This window comes from Myotis myotis, unplaced genomic scaffold (genome assembly GCF_014108235.1).
Source record: "Myotis myotis isolate mMyoMyo1 unplaced genomic scaffold, mMyoMyo1.p scaffold_m19_p_3, whole genome shotgun sequence".
NCBI classification, from domain to species: domain Eukaryota; kingdom Metazoa; phylum Chordata; class Mammalia; order Chiroptera; family Vespertilionidae; genus Myotis; species Myotis myotis.
In genome coordinates this window covers 140,576,151-140,601,277 of record NW_023416335.1, presented here as the reverse complement: position 1 = coordinate 140,601,277, position 25,127 = coordinate 140,576,151, and the positions used below count along the sequence as shown (strand labels likewise).

The 25,127-nt window shown below is 40.9% G+C and overlaps 1 pseudogene; it reads left to right on the top strand.

Annotated features, from left to right (window-relative positions):
- The first annotated feature begins 2,866 nt into the window (after positions 1-2,866).
- On the top strand, positions 2,867-3,184 carry LOC118652032 (annotated as a pseudogene).
- Positions 3,185-25,127: the final 21,943 nt, after the last annotated feature.

Genomic DNA, 25,127 nt, shown 5'->3' with positions numbered 1-25,127 from the left:
GGTCGAAACTGCTTTCCCAGGAATTTGCTGAAATCCAAGCCGTTCTGGTTTCCTTTTCTCCTTTCTTGGGCTTCTCCCTCTTGCTTCTGGGAGCACTTCCTTGCACACAAATCCCCATCTCAGGGTCTGCTTCTAGAACACACAACTGAGGCAACAGGTCAAACAGTGCTTTCCAAGGCGCTTAATACTTTTCCAGAATTGAACCTAACCACACAATAGCCTTAGCTTCTGCATTAGCCTAAAAGCTCTTTGCTCTTTGAAGGCAGGCAGGAGTCACAGCTGATTCTGATACTTTATCTTATTCCCCATTGAAACTGGAAATGATGTTTATACCCAGTGAGCTAAATTCCTGAGTAAATGAAGAATATAGGGTCGGTAGCCAGTAATTTCATTTGGGATTGAATCTAGATGTAGCAAAAATTATGTGTCTCTCATTGTAATTCCTGTAGATAAATTAGTCTGATATTCTAGACAAAAGATGCCTTACTTGTATAAACCACTATTAAAAGCTAGATGACAAAGATGCTTTTCACCTTGAACTTTTTTTTTAGTTTTAAAGAATTAAATAAATAGAACAGTACCCCCTCTTCACTCAATTATGATAAATTGCCTTATCTTTTATATTGTGGTAGAGAGCAAGGGGAGTGGCTGTTCTTTTTAATTTACCTTTATTTGCTTAGCTCTTGAAATTAGAGGACGTACCAGTATGTGGGTTGTAGAAATCAAGCTTACAAACTTGTAATCAATGTAATATGGTGATATGTCATCTATGTGAGGCCTTCCTTTTCTACATAATGGAGCCATAGTAGATAATATGTGACATTAGTTTAATGGGTGATATTTTACTCTTCAAGCCTAGCATGAAAATTAATTTCCCATTGATTTGATTTAGTTCTGTGCACCAGGAAGTGGATCACTAAAGAACAGGATTATAATATTAATTAAATATAGTTTTTTTCCCCCCCTAGTCATTCATTCTTAGAAACCAATAAATATTTATTCACTACTCTATGGAAAAATGCAATCCTCTCATCAGATAAAATGTTCCTTTTCCCTGAGTGATTTTCATAGCCCCAGTGCATGCGCTCTGTTCCAGAAGTAACTGGTCAGGACTGTATAGGGTACAATATGTCTAAAGGGTTTTCTGTAAGTAGAAATATGATTTAGGTTTTCATTCTTGTTTGCTGCATATTTTTCTTTCATGTTTATTTGTCCCACCTTGGTGTTGCCGCAGAAGAAGAAAAGGGACCCAGCATAGGACGAGTTCTTCCCTTTCTTCTCTAAGCATCAGGCACTGAGAGGGTGAATTAGAGATTCTGAAACTTGTTCCCACGCGCAGCAGGACACTGGAAACACATCTCTGCAGGTGGACCCTAGGGACCTGAGCTCCGCCGGGCGACCCAGGGAGAGTGGTCTGAGTTCTCCAGGGGCCTGCTGTGCACAAAACACCTGTTTTCCTGGCTCTTTCCTTAAAGCGTTCTTGGATTGCATATCACTTTAGAGATACCTTAGTTCCTTAGTTTTGGAAACACCACAATTATACAAATTAGATCAAGTGATTTAATAAATACAAAGTGCCTAGAACAGCTCCTAGAATATTATAAGAACTCCCTAAGGACTATGTTATAGGTCAATAATTCCTTCTCTGAAACCCTTGGACTCTGATGTATTTTGAAATTCAGGAATTTTTAGATTTTAAAACTGAAATAAGGTGGATATACTGTATCTTATACAATTTATCCATCACCTCAAAATCAAACACATTAGTATTTCTTTAGTGAAACAAATGAATATTTACCAAAGTGTATTATAAATAGCTTCATGTCAATTCAGGTCAGATTGAGCCACAGAAAAATTATTTTAAAATTTTTGGTTTTTAGAGGGTCTTCAGTTTTATAGTTATGAATAAAGGATTAGGAACCTGTATCACCATCATCATTATTGTCATCATCATCTTAAAAAAAAAGAAAAAATTTTTAAAGCAGTTTTAGATTCCTGACAAAATTAGGTGGAAGATGCAGAGATTGCTCTGCCTTACACCCATGCATAGCCTCTCTATTGCAAACATTCCCCACCAGGGTGGCACATTTATTGCAATTGATGAACCTGTATTGGCAAGTCATTATCATCCAAAGTCCATAGTTTATATTGTGCCATATTCTTGGTGTTATGCATTCTAGGGGTTTAGACAAATATATAATTACATGTGTCTACCATTATACAAAACTAGAGGCCTGGTGCATGACATTCATGTACTGGGCAGAGACGGGGGTGGTCTCTCAGCCTGGCCTGCGCCCTTTTGCAGTCTGGGACCCCTCCCTGACTCAGTAGCTCATTTATTTCAGGGCTGAATAATATCCCATTGTCTGGTATACAACAATTTGTTCATCTATTCATCTATTAAAATGCATTTTGGTTGCTCCCAAGCTTTGGCAATTATGAATAAAGCTGCTATAAACATCCAAGTGCAGGTTTTTGTGTGAACATAGATTGCAACTCCTTTGGGCAACTTTCAACGAGCACAATCGCTGGGTCATATGGTAAGAGTATGTTTAGCCCTAGCCAGTTTGGCTCAGTGGATAGAACACTGGTCTGTGGATTGAAGGGTCCCAGGTTCAATTCCCAGTCAGGGCACATGCCTGGGTTGTGGGCTCCATTCCCAGTAGAGGGTGTGCAGGAGGCAGCTGACCATGATTCTCTCTCATCATTGATGTTTCTATCTCTCTCTCCCTCTCCCTTCCTCTCTGAAATCAATAAAAATATATTTAAAATAAAATAAAATAGCTGCAGTCTTTACTTAGAGAGCAGGATGTCCAGCTTGCGAGTGGGAATCTCCGTGTGGCATGCAACTAACAAGTGATTTAAAATGGGTGATGTTGAGAAGGGCAAGAAGATTTTTGTTCAGAAATGTGCCCAGTGCCATACTGTGGAAAAGGAAGGCAAGCACAAGACTGGGCCAAATCTCCATGGTCTCTTTGGGTGAAAGACAGGTCAGGCCCCTAAGATTTTCTTACCCGATGCCAACAAGAAGAAAGGTATCACCTGAGGTGAGGCTACACTGATGGAGTATTTGGAGAAACCCAAGAAGTACATCCCTGGAACAAAAATGATCTTCGCTGGCATTAAGAAGAGTGCAAAAAGGGCAAACTTGATAGCTTATCTCAAAAAAGCTACTAATGAGTAATATTTGGCCACTGCCTTATTTAGTACAAATATCTCATGACTTTTTTTTATGTGTGCTATTTGTAAATTTATCTCATACACCAGAATCAGATCATGAATGGCTAACAGAGCATTTCTTTCGGGCAGTTTTGATTTAAATGAGATTGGCTATGGTTAAATGAATACAGTCAGCTTTTTGAGCTTTGATGATAATTTTGGTTCAGCATGTGCTGTCACTGTCCTCCCTTTTAACAATATGGTAGGACTTGATTCCTAGTGTTCAACTTTTCACAGAGGTGGTGAGTGCCATCTCAGAACTGTAGGAGACTGGCTTATATTTAGATTTATATGACTGGTGTATTAATATGTTTAAATTCTGAGGAAATCCCTTCACTGCCTCTTAGACCTGCTTGTTTTCAAGCAAGACTTGCTTGTGTTTAAGGTTGTGTTCATTAGCTTGTTAAAAGGAAAGGCTGCAGATAAGCTGGCAGTGACCATTTTATCTCTTTGGTCCCAACTATGCCCATTTAATAAAATTCCCTGCATCTAAACTGTTGCCTTTTACTGAATGAAAGGCATTTTAGTGTGGTTTCTGTATACCATGAAATAAAGAATATTTAACACTTCTACATTTTATAAATGATCTTTAAGGTCAGATGCTTTTAAAATTCAGCATGACAAGATATAGTAGCAAACTTTGTGAATTCTTTAACTCAGACTAAGTTATAATTCAGGATTGTCGTGAATAGCTATTCATTGACTGTATATGTGTGTGGTTGGTAATGGTGCTTTTGCCAGCTCACTAGGATTAAAGTAGAGAATAGATCATCAACACAAAATTGTAAATTATGTCATCATAAGGCTAAAAAAAAAAAAAAAAGAGTGTTTAGTTTTGTAAGAAGTTGCCAAACTACCTTCCAAAGTGGCTGCACCATCTGGCGTGGCAATCACCACACTGTTGTTTGTATCCATTTACTTTTAATTTATTTGACTTTTTATTTAAAGTATGTTTCTCCAGAAAACATACAAATGGGTCTTGTGGATTTTTTTTTCATCCATCCTGAAAATCTCTGTCTTTTCTTTAGTAAATTTAGACCATTAATATTCAAAGTGATTATTGGTATAGTTGGATTAATATCTACCATATCTGTTACTGTTTTCTATTTGTTGCCTTTGTTCCTATTTTTGACTTTCACTTTTTCTGCCTTTTGTGATTTTAACTGAGTATTTTATATGATTAATTTTCTCTTATTTTTTTTAGCATATCTATTCTGTTTTTACTTTTTTTAGTGGTTGCCCTTGAGTTTGCAATCCTATATAATAAAGAACTAGTATGCTAATTAAACCGAACAGCAGAACAACCATCCAGATGACCTTCCAGATGAAGCCAGGGCTGTGAGGGCCGGCCAAGGCAGATGGGGCTGTGAGGGCCGGCCGAGGCAGGTGGGGCTGCGGGGGCCGAGCCCCTTGCACAAATTTTGTGCATCGGGCCTCTAGTATACATTTAAAACTAATCCAAGTTTACTTTTAAATAACATTATCTCATTTTCTGAGTAGTATGAGACCTTTATAATCTCTATATATAAAAGCCAAGCGACCAGAACGATGGAACAACTGGAATGACCAAATGACAGGAATGACCAGAACTACCGGTCTCTATGATGCACACTGCAGCAGCCAACCAGTCTGATCAGGGCTTTGACTGGCCCCTTCCAACCTCCCTTGGCCAGCCCAACCCCCAATCAGCCCCCTCCCACCCCGATCGGGGGCGGGGTCAGCCAGCCAACGTCCTGTATCCCCTCTCCCCCACCACTGGCCCAGCCCTGATCGGCCCCCATCAGGGAAAGCAGCCAGACCCCACCCATGCACGAATTCATGCACCAGGCCTCTAGTAATAAAATAATCTTAATTTCCTTCTCCCCCCCTTTTATCATCACTGTCATTCATTTCATAAGTATGTATATAGATATTCTTATATAGCATACATATATATCCATATGAGCAAACATAATCATATTGTTTTCCTTCTGGCTAAAGGACTTCTTTTAACATTTCTTGCAAGGCAAGTCTACTGGCAACAAATTCCTTCAATTTTATTTGAGAAGGTCTTTATGGCTTCTTTATTTTTGAAGAGTGATTTGCAGATTATAGAATTCTAGATTGATTTTTTTTCTTCTCAACCATTTAAATATTTCGTTCCACTTTTTTCTTGCTTGAATAGTTTTGGAGGGGAAATCAAATATAATTCTTATCTTTGCTCTTCTATAGGTAAAATATTTTATCACCCTAGTTTCTTCCAGGCTTTTTTCTTTCCCCCAAATTTTCTTTATTGTTGAAAGTATTATAGTTGCCCCCTTTTTCCCCCCATTGACCTTCTCTATACTCCCCCACAAGGTCTTCACCACACTATTGTCTGTATCCATGGGTTATGCATATATGCATATAAATTCTTGGGTTAATCTCTTTCTACCCTCCTACCTTCCCTCTGAGATTTGTCAGTCTTTTCCATGCTTCTATGCCCCTGATCTATTTTGTTCATCAGTTTATTTTGTTCATTAGATTCCACATATAAGTGAGATCATGTGATACTTGTCTTTTTCTGACTGGCTTATTTTGCTTAGCATAATACTTTCCAGGCCCCTCCATGCTGTCTCAGAGGGTAAGAGATCCCTTTTTAGAGCTGCATAGTATTCCATGGCGTTTTCTTTGTCATTTTTTTTCTATACTTTAAATGTGATATGCCTAGGTATGGGGTCTTCCTCCCCCCGCCCCCCCCGCCCGCCTTTTCTTCTCTGAGCTTCCTGGATCTATGGTTTTATGTGTGACATTAATTTGGGGAAGTTCTCAGTCATTATTGTTTCAAACATATCATCTGTTCCTTTTCTTCTTTTTTCTCCTGGTGGTATTTCCATTATGTTTATGTTACATCTTTTGTAGCTGTCACCCACATCTTGTATATTTTGTCTTAGTGTTGTTTGTTTTTTTCTGGCTTTTTTTTTTTTCTATTTGATTTTCAGGTTGGAAGGTTTCTATTGAGATATCCTCAAGATATTCTTTCCTTAGTTGTACTTAGTCTACTAAAAATCCCATTAAAGGCATTTTTAACTTCTATTATAGCTTTTTAAAAATCTCTAGCATTTCTTTTGAGCTTTTGTTTATTTGGTTATTTTGTGTGTGTTTTCTTTTTCTTTTTTGGAATTTCCATCTCTTTACTTATATTGCCCATCTGTTCTTGCATGCTGTATTCTTTATCCATTACAGCCCTTTGATTTTGATCATCATTATTTTAAATTCTTGACTTGCCATATTTGAATCTGCTTCTGATTGATTCTTGCTCTGTCTCTTCAGATTATGTTTGTAGCCTTTTAGTCTGCCTTGTAATTTTTTTTGTTGTTATTCATTATATTCCACAAATGAGTGAGATAATGTGATATTAATGTTTCTCCAACTGGCTTATTTCGCTTAGCAGGATGCTTTCCAGGTCCATCCTTGCTGTTGCAAATGGTAAGAATTCCTTCTTTTTGACCATAGCATTATATTCCATTGTGTAGATGTACCACAATTTTTTAATCCACTCATCTGCTGATGGGCACTTAGGCTGATTCCAAATCTTAGCTATTGTAAATTGTGCTGCTATGAACATAGGGGTGCATATATCCTTTCTGATGGATGTTTCTGTTTTCTTGAGATATATTTCTAGAAGTGGGATTACTGGGTCAAATGGTAGTTCCATTTTTAATTTTTTGAGGAAACACCTTTACTGTTTTCCACAGTGGCTGCACCAGTCTGCATTCCCACCAACAGTGTAAGAGGGTTCCCTTGTCTCCACATCCTCTTTAGCACTTGTTGATTTGTTGATGATAGCCATTCTGACAGCTGTGAGATGGTACCTCATTGTAGTTTTGATTTGCATCTCTCAGATGATTAGTGACTTTGAGCATCCTATCTAATAAAAGAGTAATATGCAAATTAACCATCACACCCTCACTCTGTCAGTCCATCACAAAGATGGCTGCAGCCATGGAGTTGGAGCCAGCAGGAGGCTTGGTTGCCCCAATGATGGAGGAAGCCAAGCTTCCCACCTGCCCTGGCCAGCCCTGAGCTCCACTCAAGGCTACAAAGTTTCAATTATAGAAGTTAAATAAATCATAGATACCTGCTTCCAGCCCGCGGCCGGGGCCAGCTTGAAAATGGCCATCAGCCCCTCACCCAGGCTGACCAGGCACCCCAGTAGGGCCCCCACCATGAAGGGGCTGTGGCCAGCATGAAAATGGCCCTCAGCCCCTCACCCAGGCTGGCCAGGCACCACAGTGGGGACTCCCACCCTGAAGGGGGTGTGGCCAGCCTGAAAATGGCCCTCAGCCCCTCACCCAGGTTGGCCAGGCACCAGAACAGGACCCCCACCCTGATCTGGGACACCCTTCAGGGCAAACCATCCGGCACCCACCCATGCACCAGGTCTCTATCCTATATAATAAAAGGGTAATATGCAAATTGACCCTAACAGCAGAATGACTGGGAATGACTGGTCACTATGACACACACTGACCACCAAGGGACAGACACTCAATGAAGGAGATGCCCCCTGGTTGTCAGTGCGCTCCCACAGGGGGAGCTCTGCTTAGCCACAAGCCAGGCTGATGGCTGCCAGCACAGTGGTGGTGGCGGGAACCTCTCCTGCCTCCTCAGCAGTGCTAAAAATGTCCAACCACAGCTTAGGCCTGCTCCCCGCTGGCAAGTGGACATCCTCCGAGGGCTCCCAGACTGCAAGAGGGCATAGGCCAGGCTGAGAAACCCCCCTGAGTGCACAAATTTTTGTGCACTGGGCCTCTAGTATTTTCATATATCCTTTGGCCTTCTCTATGTCCTCTTTTGAAAAGTATCTATTTAGGTCCTTTGCCCATTTTTTGATTGGTTTGTTTATCTTCCTTCTGTTAAGTTGTATGAGTGTACATTTTTCTTGATAGCTGCACTTGTTGTATCAGGTAAAAGGAACTGCTATAAGTAGGTGTGCATAATGTGGTGGTGAGGTGGGGGGGAAGGGAAGTTCTCTATAGTTCTATGATGAGGTCACAGTCTTTTTGTGAACCTATGTGCATGAATTGTGAACTTCACAAGTGTTTCCCAATTGTTTCTAATCCTCCCTATCTCCCCCCCCCCCCCCCCACACACACACACCTTTAGGCAGACAGGATGGCTAGAGTTAGATACTTTTCTTCTCCCATGTGGAAGGCTAGAGGGAACTGGAATTGTGTATTTCTATTCCCCCAAGTGAGTTAGGCTCCAATTAGACTCTGGTTATATAGTTTTTCCTGAGGGAAGACCTCGTTAAGAAATATAGAGTGTTCTGGAATATTTTAAATGGTTCCTTTTCCTCTCCGCCTACCAGAAGCTTGAGGGGATTTTTCTCTGATATTTGCTTTGAGAACCCGGTATATTCCAGGGTGTAAAACTCACATAAGTGTGGGGGCCTCCTGATGACTGGGTCCCCTTGGAGTTTTTCTCTCAGATTTGTCCACTTGGAGCCTCCAGAAATTTATCATTTACTTTTTAGATTTTCCTGCCCCAGCACAGAGAGAATGAGGATAAGCCAGGCAAAACTGCAGCAATTCATGGGACTAAGGAACTTGTAATTAGGATGATTTCACCTTAAACTAATGATAAACTCTTCAAATTGGGTAAAACAATAGTAAGTGGCATTATCTCATGTAATGAAAGCCCAGAAGCAGAAAGAGCTTCCAGAGCATTATACACACCTTGGCTCTTCCTCGGCCTCTCTGTGATCCTTGGATTCTGCCTGATTCTGTTTACTTCATCTTTAGGCTTTCGCAGCTTGACAACATCTACGAAGAAGAGAAATCTTCTCATTCAATTATCTTTGTAAGATGTGGATAAATCTCTACCAGAAATCCCCCCTGCAAATATTTACTCACTTCTCATCGGCTAAATAAGTTATACGGAGAGGTAGGTTATCCGACTAGCTGATGCTGGTCATAGGAAGTAAATAGATGTTAGAGAGTCAACAACTGTGACCACAGGAAGAACAAAGTAGCATTCTTAGGATTTGGAGTAGGCAGGTGTTGTCATCTTGCTTTATATAAAACAATTATTTGTGTCACCTTCATGTATGGTGAAGTGGTGTGAGGTGAGCACTTACAGAGTAACAGAGATCGGCAAGGAAATGCAGGGCATGGCCTCGGAGGCACCTTCCATGGTGGGACCTCTCCTTGGTCAACTCTTGGTTGCTGCAGAGTTAGTGATTGTTGTATCCTGTGGCACTTCTACTAGTAACTCCAGCAGGAAGACTATGGCTCTTCATTAAGATGATGTTTATTCGTCAAAACCGGTTTGGCTCAGTGGATAGAGCGTCGGCCTGTGGACTGAAAGGTCCCAGGTTCAATTCCGGTCAAGGGCATGTACCTGGGTTGCGGGCACATCCCCGGTAGGAGATGTGCAGGAGGCAGCTGATCGATGTTTCTCTCTCATCGATGTTTCTAACTCTCTATCTCTCTCCCTTCCTCTCTGTAAAAAATCAATAAAATATATTAAAAAAAAAAAAAAGATGATGTTTATTCATTGAGTTAGACTCAAGCTACTTGAAAGCTTGCCTAACATCCTTAGAATATTTTAAATTGGTCATAGCAAAATTTTACAAAAAAGAGTTGGTTACTGAAGAATAGAAAGTGATATTTTGGTCACAAGATTGGAAAGGCCACTAGCTATTGCTTAAGTTAGCATAATCTTGAAAGCATTTTACTCTAAATAATTATGGGCAAGTTGTAAAAGTAGCAGGAATGACTAGATTCTGAGGTAGAATTTGGCCTTGCCATGCCCATGGGAAACTCTTAAAAATATTGAAAAATCAGGTGGCTTTAGAAGCTAGCAAAGATAACTTTTAGTTGAAATTTAGCTTCAAAATTCTTTTTTTTTTTTTTTAGTTCAAGTGCTTCTGGATAAAAGCATTAATGTACTCTAGCATAAAGAGAATTTTCTTATGCACAAACTTTAGGCAAATGGTTTAGTCATCTCTCTAATCTTATTTATATCAATTTAGTCAGCCTAAGTGTCAGGTAGAAGAATAATTAAAGTTAATATACCAAGAAGAGTATCCACCATTCAAATGTTCTATCAGAAGAGTTAATGTTTTCCTTTTTGGATATGCTTTGAAAGAACTTGTAGGAAATGATAAGTGGGCTATCTTGGGTATTTTTATGTTTTCAAGCTCTTCTAAAATTTCTAGTACACCCTAGCATAAAGGTCAAGTTTTGGGGGGGCATTAATTAGTTTTTTTCATTAAGTATTTCTGAAAGGTGACAAGTATCCATCAATTTTAAAGTATACCATGATATAAAATAACATTGAACTGCTTCTTTTTCCAAGCTAATAAATATCAAATAATCCTCTTAGAAATACAAGGGTACAGTTAATATAACAACACCTTGCGGTAATCAGCCAGATGAGAGCTGTAGAATTAAAAGATTAAATATAAATGGAAGGCATCAAGTGAACAAAGAAAAGTGAACTATGCTTTGACTTAGAGGTGCTATCTGGCCAGAATTTAATTAGGTTAAGGTTATAGTAAAGCTTATGCAGGAAATGCTCACAGCTTATACACTGAGTACTTACAATACATCAGGCATTGCTCTAAGCATTTTCTATGTAGTAATTCATTTAAACCTTACAACAATCCTAAGAAGTTAGTACTATTATCCCCATTTTATAGCTAGATGAACTAAGGTACAGCAAGTTTAAGTAAAGTATCACATAGCTGAAAAAAAATGGGGCCAAGATTTGAATCCAGACAGATTGATAATAGTGCTCATAGACTCGTGCACTATATACCAGGTAATTTGATCCTAGACAATGTGGAATTATTGTCTGAAGAGAACAGCTGCTGTTACACTCAAAATTTTCAATAATGCAAGGTTAGCTGCAGGGCTGCTTAGAGTTTAAGCGCAGGGCTTAGAGCCAAACCCCTGCCACTTAATAGTCAGGTGACTGTGGATAGGTTAATTAATTTCTTTCTATATCTCTGAGCTGTAAAACTGGGCTAATAAATGCACCTAGCTGTTCTCCAAATTTAGTGTGCATAAGATCCCTAGAAGGTTGTGATTCAGTGAAACTGCCTTGTAAGTAAGCATTGCCAGTAATGCTGATACAATCTGTCTGCAGAAACCCTTGGGGAAATACTGAATTCTCTCTGATAAAAGGAGTGGGGAGCTCCGGCCTGTGAAGCAAGGCCTGGGCACAGTCCTAGCACATGATGAATGGGCAGAAATGGCAGCTCTCCTTTGTTTCATGTTACAGAGACAGACTCAGGTCAGAACGGAGTGAGAGGAGTCTCAGATCTCAGATGATGTTGCAGATGAAGGGACAGTGCGCCAGGATGATAATGACCAGTATCCTGGTACTCTTTGTCTTTGGTTAGGTCTCATGAGCAGGAGAAGAGGGGGAAATTACTAGTTCCTCTCCTTCCCATCCCCAAACCTCCATGAAAGTACTTCCTTAGGTTTGCCTTCAGCTTTAACAAGAGAGCTACTCTATTCAAGGATCCTCTGCTCATTCTCTCCCCATATTTCCTTACACACTTGCACATGCCAGTTTCCTTTTGTGGGAGCAACCTTTCATTATACAGTCTGATGTGAAAAACAAAATGCAAATGTCTGGATGAGGTCATGTTTAGTTTGAATATGTTTCAGCAAAGTGTCATTAGTTTAACGAATGTGCATAACCATTTAATAAATCCTTCTTTGTTTTGATAGGGTGAAGTGATGAAGGAAACTGGAGCTTTTACTGTACCTAAAACAAAGGAAGGAAATCCAGGAGGGTGGGAAGCAAGCTAACGTGCAGAAAGAGGACTGAAGATGACATACTGACCACGCACCGTGTCTGGCTTTATTGACTTTGTTCTTTAAAATGAGCTGGAACCCTTGAGGCTGAGTCACACAGCTGCAAACACAGCTAGCTCTTCTGCATAATTTATAAACTTTTCTTAAACTTACTTGTTTTCAGAGACTTTCTTAATGGAGGTAGAATTATACCATATTCTGGTGTAATGTCTGGGCCCCAGAAATGTAGTCTAAGAATAGATCTACAAGCTATCTTATCATAAATAAATAAATAGATGTATTTTAAGACTAATGTAACAACACTGACACTATCTCCAAAATGTCTTAAAGGAGAACATGCATACTGTGTATTCCTTTCTTTGGTGAACAGTAAAACCACAGTGCACAGACATGCACTGGGAGTCCTCGGGGACTGTGGCTTGGCTGCCATTCCCTTTTGGCGGACAGCAGAAGGAAGGCTCCAGGCTCCTGAGGTTGGGATTAGGCTCACCCGGGGTGGGATTCCTGACCTTTTACGAATCATTTAGCATCACCGAGCCTCAGATTTTCTATCTGTAAAATGATGAGTCATGAAAATTAAATAATGAATATAAAATGTCTATTACAGATTCTGGTATATAACACAGAAACATTCATGTTGTGGCAGCTCATTACAACTTCTTATGTTTTTTGTTATCTCTGCACTAGACCATCGACTGACAATGCTCAGGCAATTACATATTAAAAATATAATTCTGGTTTAGTTTCTAAAATGCTGTGTATAATATGGCTTGTGGTATTTAAAATACTAGTATATAATGAATACCATAGTCAACACATCTGACTTTTAGCCTTAAAGTCACTTAAAAATTAGTCTTATGCTTGAAAGTGCAGCAGGAATCTTATAACCATGAAGCCATACACATGAGAAAAAAATAATGTTTTAATAATAGAACAGAAAGACTGGCAAAATCTGGGACACTTATGTAATCATTGAGTAATTATATTAGCCCTAGACTGCTTACCTCCGTGCATCTTGCTATATAAAAATAAAATAAATCTGTATTTGCTTGGGTCACTCTAGTTTGATTTCTGTTACTTGCAGACAAAGACACTCTCGTCAATTAATAAAGACTAAACCATTCTGCCGAAACTGGTTTGGCTCAGTGGATAGAGCGTCGGCCTGCGGACTGAAGGGTCCCAGGTTCGATTCCAGTCAAGGGCATGTACCTGGGTTGCGGGCATATCCCCAGTAGGAGATGGGCAGGAGGCAGCTGATCGATGTTTCTCTCTCATCGATGTTTCTGACTCTCTGTCTCTCTCCCTTCCTCTCTGTAAAAAATCAATGAAATATATTTAAAAAAAAAAAAAGACTAAACCATTCTGGGTGAGATAATGAGAGCTTTCTCCCCTGCTCTAGAGAACAGGTGGCTCAGCTGACATGATGGAGTGTGGTTGAAACTAAGTAGACTGGGGCATTAGAACTCATGGTACTGGAGTGGCCAGAGGACCTTTTAAGAACAAAAATGCCTATTGTTCAAAGTTCTTTGCAGTGTTGTATTGTCAGTAAAACCTATTAACCTTATTTTGTGAATAAAGTCTTGTGGAAATGAGAGAATGATTACATTTCTCACCTGGATCAAAAGTGTTTAACAGAGAGAATATGGGAAGAAGAAGTCCCAACATCAAGCTGAGCTGGGGAACATAAGTCCATGTGGCATACAGTGAAATTTGGGGGTAGGCTTAGGTTTGCACAGGTTGCTTTATTTGGGTTGGGGTTTGAGCCAATTTTACTTGGTATTGGCATTGGAAGGCTTCTGGGTGACATTGGGATGGCATGCCAGTAATCCAATGACTAGCAAATTGGCTAAATTGAAGAATCCTAATAGTGTGCTTTTACTACTAAGATATCAGAATGCTTGCAAGCATGTCCTTTTCCTCCTCTTCTAATAGGAAATCTACACATACTTTCTTAAGTTATCTGATCTCCCCCCCTCACCCTTATTTTTAGAATTCTTTGCCACTTACTTTCTTATCTCTACTCCAACCCAATCCTAACTTACAGAGTTGAAAAAATACTTTGTCATCTTTGCGTGTATTTAAAATGTTCTATGCATCACTGACCTGCAATTGCATTACCTACTTGGTCTTCCTTTTATGGTAAAACAGAAAACCAGTCATCGGACTTCACAGCTAAAACTTGAATAGAGGGTATATTCGTTTCCTGCTGTAACAAATTACTGCCTCCTAGTGGTTTAACACCACAGACATCTATTCTCTCACATTTCTAGAGGCCGAAACCATGCAATCAAGATGTCAGCAGGGAGGCTCCCTCTGAAGTTCTAGGAGAACCTCTCCGGACCTCTGCCTCGCCTCCAGTGGCTGCGGAACCCTCAGCTTCCCTGGCTGTGGTAGCGCCACTCCAACCTGTGCCTCTGTTGCCATGTGGCCTTCTTTTATGTCTCCTTTGAGTCTCCAAATCTCCCTCTTCTTACAGGGACACCAGTCATTGGATTGTTTGTGAAACAAAGTTTAAGCTTATAGAAAAATTTTGTAAGAGTTTATTTGAGCCAAATGAGGGCTGACCCAGAAGCAAAATCTCAAAGGACTGAGAACATGCTCCAAGCACAGCAGTTTTGCAGTTCTTTTTCATGCATTTAGAATCAAAGGGGAAGACTTAAGGAAGGTCACATGAAATCCATTGGTGGTAGATTAAGGAGGTGGAAGAAAGCAAAGTGGGGAAATCTTTAGGATTGAGTGAAAAGTAAAATGGAGAGAGCTGCATACTTCTTTCACATTGGTGGGTGCAGGGCAGTTAACATTTACAGTACACAGAGATGGTATGTGGGCAACAAGATTCGTGGTCTCCTGCTCTGGTGCTGGCCATTGTGCCTCTGAGAGGTCTGGGAAAAGAGAATTACTCTGACATTGAAATGTATGTTGTCTTAGATGCCTAAGAACAATGGACAGGGCTCCCTTAAGGTAAAGATTGACCTGTGCTAAGGAAGCTATAGGCCTGGGACGTGACTACCGCCATGACCTGCCCAGTTAGGAATTAATGATTAGACCAGCCAGTGTGGTTACTTTCAGTCACTGAGCCTGCCAGGCCTGCCGGGTAGTCCCTTGATGCTCACAGGGGTTAGGGCGTACCCTAATTCAGTATGACCTCATCTTAACTTGATTACATCTGCAAAGACCTTATTTCTAAATATATAAAAGGCTAAGTGACCCAGCATCTGTCCGACTGTCCGACCAACTGGCCGGCTAGTATATATGACACTCCCTGGCAACTTAAAAATAAATGTTGACTCGTGTATGCGTGATACATATAAAGCTCTTACTGGCACCAATTTTTGTTGTTGTTATATCATGTTATTGTTTATTTATTAATTTATATATTATTTTCATATACATTTTACTAATTTTCTTTCATCCCTGACACTTCTATTATAGAGAAAGGGCGAATAGCGATATCAAAATATTTCTTCTAAATAATTTCCTTTCAATGTGCACAAATCCATGCACCGGGTCACTAGTTTCTAAATAAGGTCACAGTCATAGGTCCTGGATGGACATGAATTTTAGGGGGGACACTATTTAACCCAGGACAGAGGGGAAGTCCTAAGTATAAACTGCCATTTATTCAAGAGGAAATCATCTCTCTCATCCCGTCCCCATCCTCATAAGTACAAACTGACTCACTGAAAGTCATCTACAGCAGGAGTCAGGACTTTTTCTGTAAAGGACCAGTTAGCAAACATTTTGGGTTTCGTAGAGGATCAGTTTTGCTGCTGTAGTGTGAGAGCAGCCATGGACAGTACATAAACAAATGAGCATGAAGGTGTTCCAATAAAACTTTATTTACAACAACAGGCTGCAGGCTTGATTTGCTGGGATTATAGTTTGCCAATCCCTGATCTATAGCATTGAGAAATTGCTAACCAAGATAGAAATAGATAGAGCTGCCTAAATTTCTATGAACTCTGGTAGAACCAGTAACTATGGTTTAACATATGGTTCAGAAAAGAGTCAATTACAGTAATAACATTTTCCAAAGAAATATAGCCATTTCTTTAAATAACTTCTACGTTTTCTCCTACCTTGGGTATTGAAGAACATGAGGATAGAAGAAAAAGCGGAAAAAGTTTAGGTGTGCCAGGCATACTGGAGTTAAAGTGCTAGCTGAATATTACTGTGACCACAATGTGGTTTTTAATACTTTTGCAATAAAGTAAATGCTGAAGTTATTCCAGGAAATACTATAACCATCCTACTGCTGTAACCAAGTCGTGCCAGTTTGGTCAAGTAAAAAATGATGCATTCGAGTGCAATTTAATGTGTTGTGGAAGATATTCATGAACGTGGAAATCTGTTTATGACCATGGTGACTAGCCCTAAGAGAAGCCAAAGGAATTTTACTGGGTACTTGAAAATAGAGAATAAGAGCAAGATTGCTTTAGGAATAATCGGCGCTCCTATTTATCGGCCTCTTTAGTTTATTTCAAGAACGATTAAGGCACAGCAAATCAGAAATACTTAAACATCATTAAACAGCAAGGATTTTTGCCTGTGGCAAAGGGCACCCAACCAAGCGCCCGAAGAGGGTGGCACGAGTGTCGTATGTGTAAGGGGGCCAGGCAGTGATCTAACCCTCCTGGGCTACTGTGCAGATGGCGATACAACTGCTGTGCCCCAAGATTCTAGCAAAGGGTGGAACTTAGGAACAAGGAAGTCTTCAGGATCCAGGGACGTTCTCCCCATGGCAGCACCCACCGCAGTGAGGTGGGACATGCCCCTTTGAGGTTGCCTCTGGTTTGGGGGTGGAGCACAGGATGCTCACCTTGGCAGGATAAACAAGGGCTAATGGCCACTTTCCATTCTTCCTCAGGCGATGCAGGGCCACACAGATGGTGCCACTGTGTTGGCTGATTTAGAAAGTTCTAATGGGCTGTCCTCAGTGATGGACGCGCCTTGTCAATGTAGGTGGATCAGAAAATTCTTTTCACTCCCCACGCTGGCCTGTGGAGATGCTCTCCCTTCCACTGGTTTTCCTCTGCCCACTGACAAGGGGCAAGACAAGCCTAGAGCAGTGGATCTCAACCTTGGCTGCACATTAGAATCACCTGGGGATCTTTTTAAAATCCTGATTTCTGGGCCTCATCCTCCAGAAATTCTGTTTCTTTGTTACTAATGTTGTGGCCCCACCCCATAACAAAGAAACAGACTTTCCGGAGGATGAGGCCCAGAAATCAGGATTTTAAAAAGATTCCCAGGTGATTCTAATGTGCAGCCAAGGTTGCGAACCACTGGCCTAGAATTTAATATCTGTGATTAGCACTTGGGGCCGACAGTAAAGTGTGTGTGAGAATCTGGAAATAGGCAAGTCATGTTCCTCTCTTAGAAGTACATCAGTAAAATACACATAACACATGATGGATGGATGCCTTTAAAAAACAATGAAGGGTCATAGGTTAAAAGGAAGCATGGCAAGGAGTGGAAATGAAATCGAATGGAAGGTGAGAGAACGTGGTACCCTAATTGACGTTAGTGTTACACCTGAAGGCAAGGGGCATGCGGGAGAGAAGCTAGAGGCAAAAAGGACAGCCTGAAGGATTGAAACGTGTCCCCAGCTCTGCCCTTTGAGTGGGTGCTCTGACCCGCTGGTAGGAACTTCCCCACCCAGTTGGCTGTAATATCGCTCAATGATTGACATAGCGTTTATCAGTTGTGCTGAATGCTCTGTGTATGACACCACTTAATCTCGACAAAACCTTGGGCGATTATTATGATTCCACTTGACACCTGGGCTCGCCAAGGCTGAGCGAGGTCAAATGATTCACCCACTGTCTCACAGCTAGTTAGCCACACAGTGGGGGCTGGCGACCTCTGTCTGAAATGGGAGACCGTGTTCTTAACTTGCTGTTTCTGCCTCTCATGGATATTTTCCTCGTGAAGGTGGGATTGTAAGCCTTGGCAGACTGATCCTACTAGCGTTTGGCATCATTCAATGAACATATTCACATTTTAATTCTGTATTTGTTAACTTTACTGGTTGGGGTAGACCAAACTGCTGTAACAAACAAGACCCTAAAATATAGTGGCTCAAACACAATAGAAGTTTATTTCTCTCTTGATCAACCAGAGATAAATTATCAAATGACTTTTTCTATGTGGGGAATCAGCAAATCAATTCCTTCCCTCTTGTGTCTTGACCATTCCCTAGAGTCCTGTTTTAACCTGTAACAAGTTGGCAGACAGGGAGAGGAAGAGCATGCGGGAGGATTCAAATCAGACACAGAAGCACAAATGTGCGCTCTGCTATTTGCAAGCTATAGCCTAAGCATGAACCTTCTCAGCCTCATTTCCTCATCTGAGGTTTAAATGAGATGTCACAAGTTTAGTGCAGTGCTCAACTCAGTAAGTATTAGCTATTTATTATGTACCTGGTATAGTTTCCTAGAAACTGCTCTGTGACAGTATTATTTCCATTTTACAGAGGAGAAAACTGAGGTCACATAGCAAGTCAACAGAAGAGCTGGGACTGGGATCTAAAACCCATTCTTCTAACCATTGGCCAATACTTTCTCATAAGTTAAGTGTGGAATCATTGGCCTCTGGCATAAGAGAACTGAGTTCCTTATGCGCTATTTAAATGTTTTCAATATTAACTTTTGAACAATAATAGATACAGAGGCAGAGCTGCCTCAAACAGATTGTCAAACTGCAGCAGGAAGGCCGGGGAGGGTTGCGGGGCAGGAGGTAGGGGGGTAAGAGATCAACTAAAGGACTTGTATGCATGCATAGAAGCATAACCAGTGGACATAAGACATTGGGGGATAGGGGAGGCTAGGGGACTGTCTAGGGCGGGGGGATAAAATGGACACATATGTAATACCCTTTGTAATACTTTAAGCAATAAAAAAAAAAAAAAAAAAAAAAAAAAATAAATGTTTTCAATATTAAATAGATCTAAAATATAACGATCAAATCACGCTCCTTTTTCCATCCACTAGGCCTGAGGAAAGGCAGGCTGCCCTCAGTAAATTGTGTGGCACCAGCAGCCTGCTGGTGAGCAGCATGTGGAAATACTTGCTGACACAGACCAAAAGTGAACTCAAATAACTTTTTATTTCCAAATGCGACCTTTTAAAATACTTCCTTTCAGAGAGTAACCATTAGACAAGGTTATACTTTAAGAAAACAAGTTTGGATAGAGAAGATAGAGTTTTTAAAAAATATTATTATACTTTTACAAGTCAGAAGCCATATGGAATTTCCACTCTCACATACTTCATAAATGACTTTTCCTGGTTTTCGTGAAACTTGATCCTCCAAACTCCAAACTCAGCAAAGTCTGAAGATGAGTCGGTGTCTGGAACTGATATTCTAAAGGCTGTTCAGGAAGAAAAGGAGACGTATGGATTAAGAGGAATGAGACATCTTTTGCAGCCATCAAATTCTGACCTGATCTTACTTCTCACTGCCCTACTAATTTTTCTACTTCTCGACTAAAAAAGTACTCCTCTTGTCTTTTATTATTAATTATTATTGTTATTATTTTGATATTTACCAAAAAATAGTTAATACACTGACCTAAGATGAACTTTTTTATGAGTTTATTTGAGCCAAATTGCCAGGAAGCAAAATCTCAAGAGATTGAGAAAATGCTCCAGAGAATGGCAGTTACGCACATTGTTTTATACATTAGAATCAAAGGGAAAGGCCTAAGGGGGTGGGGGGGAGGTTTGCATAAAATTCATTGGTGAAAGATTAGGGATGCAGGAAAAAGCAAAGCATGGACACCTCTGAGCTTGCATAAAAAGTAAAAGGAATCATCTGTCTCCATCCTGGGGATCCCCTACTCCCCCGGTTCAGCCTTCAGTTTTTGCTGCCCTCTTACCTCCACCTCAGCAAGACCCCCTTTCCTTTCTACCTAAGATGAACTTTTATGCAATGATCTGCATACAAAGGCGGCAAAGTTGAACAAAAACATGGCTCCTTGGCAATGTCATTATTTGATGTCCTTTGGATTAATATTTTAAAAGTATTCAGCATTTATTTAATGAGGGGGTGGTTGTGACTAAGAAAAATAATTTTTGTTCTTCACGTAAGGATATTTAGAAGAAGCAGGAGCAATATATGTTTTGCCGGCTACATAAGAAAGCTGTGGAGACTAGAGGTAGTTGGCACATGTTTCCAATGTATTTCTGTAATGTTTGGGTGAATCTTTATGGGTTGTTGGGCTAGCTAGCCTGATCCTCAATATAGTTTTGATGCAAGACGCCCCTTGTATCAGCTAGCAACTGCTTGCTGACAAATGATCCCCACATATAATGGATTAAAACAACCATTTTAATATCACTCACTGTTCTATGGTACCGCTGGGCAGGTCTGCTGACCTGGGCCAGGCGTGGCTGACATTGGCTGGGCTTGTTCATGTGTTTCCTGAGAGCTGGTGGATTGGCTGGGAGCTGCCTTGTTTAGAAAGGTCCCTGTTGGCATGAATCCACTCCACACCAAATGGTCTCTCATGTCCCAGCTTGCTAGCCCAGATTTTTTTTCTCATGGTGGAGGCAGGAGTCCAAAATAGAGAAAGCTGCAACGCATGAGGTCTCTCACGGTCTGGCTTCAAATTGTTGTGTCATCATTTCTGTTTCATTCCATGAGCCAGAGCAGGTCACAAGGCCAACCAGATTTAAAGGATGGGGCAATGAGCATGGATAAATGAGGGTGGAGAATTGGCACCGTGTTTACAATCTACCATGGCCCCTAACAGCAAAATCATGGAGTAAATGAAGTTTGTGTTTGATAATTAATTGCTCCCTTTCCTACAGCATATGTTAGTTGAAAGCTTAGTGGATTTGAAGTCAAAAAGAGCAGGTTCAAATCTCAGCTCTGCTATTTCTTTTGACAAGTCATTTTGCTCCCTGAGGATGAATGTACTTGTCTTTAAAATGATGCGATGACGTCTTTCACCTGCCTTCTGAGTTGTTGTTGTTTGTTGTTTTTGCTGTATAAGCTCAGATGTTTAATAAATAAGGTTAAAAAACACACACACTCTCTTGCTCCGGCATTCAAAGCCTTTGTGCTGGTTCCTGGCCTCTGAAGCCCTCTTCCTCCTCCCCCAGCACCCCTGTCCCTGCCCCATGCACACCTCTGCTCCATTGAGGTTTGTCTCTCCAAACCCCTCCTCCCACCCTGGTCTGGACCTTCCCCAGTTCTCATTTTTTTTTCTTTCATAAAAAATTAACTCTCCTAATTTTATTTTCTTATTTTAAAATTGTTTAGCTAATTAGATGAACAATTTCAACCAAAAACGACACTGATTCTAGATAAGATTTTAACAACACCCTTCTGAGGAAATACGATGTTTCCACACTTCTGTTAAGCTCTGCTGGGTTCTCAAAGCACTTAGCATGCACATCTTCAGTAATCACAACCATTGCTTGAGCTTTGAAAGCATTTTTCTTCATCACCTCGACTAGATTTCAAAAGCCTCAGCCCTGCCATTGACCAGCTGTGTGATCTTGAGTGCATCACTTCACTTTACACTTTATTTTTCTCACCTCTGAACTGAGGAAATTTGACAAATTGACTTTGACAGTCTCTTTCAACTGTGATTACTTATGATATTCTAAAATATTTAAGAAGTGAAATGTGGAGAAGGCAGTATGGTTTTGAATACTTTTTTTTAATTTCGTGGTTTACTAAATCAAGTATTTGGTAGCCAATGATGACTTAAAAAAGAGGAAATCATAATTAAAACAGCTAGTGTTTTCATTGAGTAGGCTCAGATTCCTACTCGAAAAGAAGTCAATTGCTATAAAAACCACCTCATCTCTAAACTTTTAATATAAGTTGAAGAATTGTGATCGTATAATCAAAAGTCATCTCTGACATGAGGCATTTTCTGTATAGAGGAATGGATGATGGAAAGAGAAAGAAAAGCAAGGAGGACAGGAGGGAGGGAGGGAATAAACTAATCGTTACTGAGCTCTTACTGTGTGTAAGAATGATCACAGAAACATGATCCTGGCAGAGACTGTTAAATGTTCAAATGCTGGGTCCTCTTCTTGGGAGCTCAGCCCTGGTACACCTGCCAGCCAATGCAGACGGCTGTATCTATGTGCCTGAGTACAGCCGACAGAATGTGAGTGGAGGGGACACCCAGCCTCCAGGTCTGACTTCAGAAAGCCTTCCAACATGCTTCTCCTACTCTTTCCTGCTTCTAGCTTACTTGGATGGAGATATGTGCTGGGTGATCTTGAAGGCCGTTTGTTGAAGACAGCGGAATTGCTATCAACCTGCTAGCCCTGAGGAAGAGAGGTGCTGCCGATGTGCCACATCTGCCTCAGACTACAACGTGAGTGAGAAGAAAACTTGTATAATGTTTGAGCCTTTTACATCTGGGCATTCGCTTGTTACAGTAGTGTAACTTATCCTGCCTAATATACATGTTAATTTTCAAATCATCTCATGAGTTAGATACTATTTATTTTTACTTTATAAATGACAAACTGAAGCCCAAAGTGAGGAGGTGACTTTCTCAGTTTATACAAATAGCAAAGCAAGGTTTGAACTTGGGTCAGTCACACAGAGACTGCAAACATTCCATTCGTGCAGAGAAAAGAGCCTACCAGAGCTTTACTGTTGAAATTCTCATCATACTTGCACATGTTGGACAAAAGACCACCTTTTTATAAATTAACTAGAGGCTCGATGCACAAAATTCATGCACTGGGAGGGGGGGTTCCCTTAGCCTGGCCTGCACCCTCTCACAGTTCTGGCACCCTCAGGGGGATGTTCATCTGCGGGCTTAGGCCCAGTCCCCCTGGGAATCAGGACTAACCGGCAATCAGACATCCCTCTTTCAGTCTGGGCTCTCGCGGTCCGGGATCCCTCGCTCCTTACTGCCTGCCTGCTGTGGCATTTGCCAGTTATGAGCCCGGCTTCTGGCTGAGCAGCGCTCCCGCTGTGGGAGCATACTGATCACCAGGGGGTAGCTCTTGCATTGAGCATCTGCCCTCTGGTGGTCAGTGCGCATCATAATGACTGGTTATTCTGGTCGTTCTGCCATAACGGTCACTTAGGCTTTTATTATATAGACTAGAGGCCTGGTGCACAAAAATTCACGCACTTAGGGGGTTCTCTCAGCCAGGCCTGCACCCTCTCACAGTCCGGTAGCCCTTGGAGGATGTCCATCTGCGAACTTAGGCCCACTCCCCGGGGGATCAGGCCTAAGCTGGCAGTCAGACATCCCTCTGGCAGCCCAAGAGCCTTTGGGGGATGTCTGACTAAGGCTTTGCCTCAGTTGGACATCCTTAGTGCTGCCGAGAAGGCGGGAGAGGCTCCCGCCACCACCTCTGCACTTGCAGCCTGGCTTGTGGCTGAGCGGAGCTCCCCCTGTGGGAGCGCACTGACCACCAAGGGTCAGTTCCTGCATTGAGCATATGCCCCCTGGTGGTCAGGGTATGCCGTAGTGACTGGTCAACCGGTCGTCCCGGTCAATTGGTCATAAGGGTCACTTAGGCTTTTATATATATAGATGAGCTAAGGTAGTAAGTCTTACATCATTTTGAACCTGATATGAGCAAGAGGCAATGCGCCATGATGATATTAGAGTCTGACAGAATCTAAATCGGCCATTCACTATAAAGCATATCATTTAACTTCTATTGGTCTCAGCTTTCCAATATGGAAAATTAACCTAAAAAAAAAAAAAAAAGTCTAGGAATCACAGATGAATGGTTAGCTATTCAAGTTTTCTTTTCCCACTTCCCTTTTGTCAATAACACTTTTTCTATATATATATGTATATATGTATATATACATATGTATATATATATACCTTGCACCCAACTGAATCTTATAGTTACTCTGTCCTGGGGTATAAAAATCTTCAAAAAATAGGGTTCTGTATTAAGAGAAATAATATTTTGAAGGTTGAAAGAAATAACACATGTGAAGCACCTAGCAGATATGCGAAGTACCTAGCATAAATAGGTTCAATAATATCATGATTTTTTGTTGTTGGTGGTAATCCTCACTCAAGGATATTTTTCCATTGATTTTTAGAAAGAGACAGAGAAACATTGATGTGAGAGAGACATAGCAATTGGTTGCCTCCTATATACGTCCCAATCAGGCCAGGGATTGAGCCTTGACTGGAATTGAACCCGAGAACCTTCAGTCCTTTCAATGTTCCAATCACTGAACCAAACTGGCTAGGGCCATGATCTTTTTAATAAGGCAAAGTGAGCCGAAACCGGTTTGGCTCAGTGGATAGAGCGTCGGCCTGCGGACTGAAAGGTCCCAGGTTCGATTCCGGTCGAGGGCATGTACCTGGGTTGCGGGCACATCCCCAGTGGGAGGTGTGCAGGAGGCAGCTGATCGATGTTTCTCTCTCATCGATGTTTCTGACTATCTATCTCTCTCCCTTCCTCTCTGTAAAATATCAATAAAATATATTTAAAAAAAAAAAAAAAATAAGGCAAAGTGAACTCTGTGTTTGGGTAATGTGTTCAGAGTTGCTTGAGAATCCTGCGGATTCTTTTCTTGCATTTATCTATTGGTATGTGACTTGCTTTACTATTAGCATAAGTCATAAGCATCCTGTTCTGTTTTTCAGGAAAAGGAGGTAATTTGGGCTGCAGCCATGTTCTCATTAGAGAAATTGAGGGTACTTAATGGTTAGTGTTGAAGAACAACAAAGCTCTTTTAGTTGCTTAGCAACTGAAGCTGGGGTGGGGGTGGGCAGAGACTTTGTAAGCAGCAGAGAAGAGCAAAGCAGAGAGGAGTGTAAAAAATGAATTTAATGTCCGGGTTATTCCCAGGTGAGTGAAAAGAGATTTATATAGCGTTAATATTTACAGCTATAGCCTATTTGTTACATGACTGGAAAATTTAATGAAATAGTTTGAAATTCAGCAGTGGTAAGTCACAGTGGACATTTATTGTTCTAATGCAATACCTAGACTATTTATTTAACATGTTGATTGCAAATGAAATATGAGAATTATTTAGCAGTCCTCTAGATTTGGAAAACCATCCTTCTGCATAGACACTACTGCCACCATGTGGACAATGCTGGTAGCCCACTGGGAGCTGAAGGATGAGGGATAGGCATGAGAAGGTCCA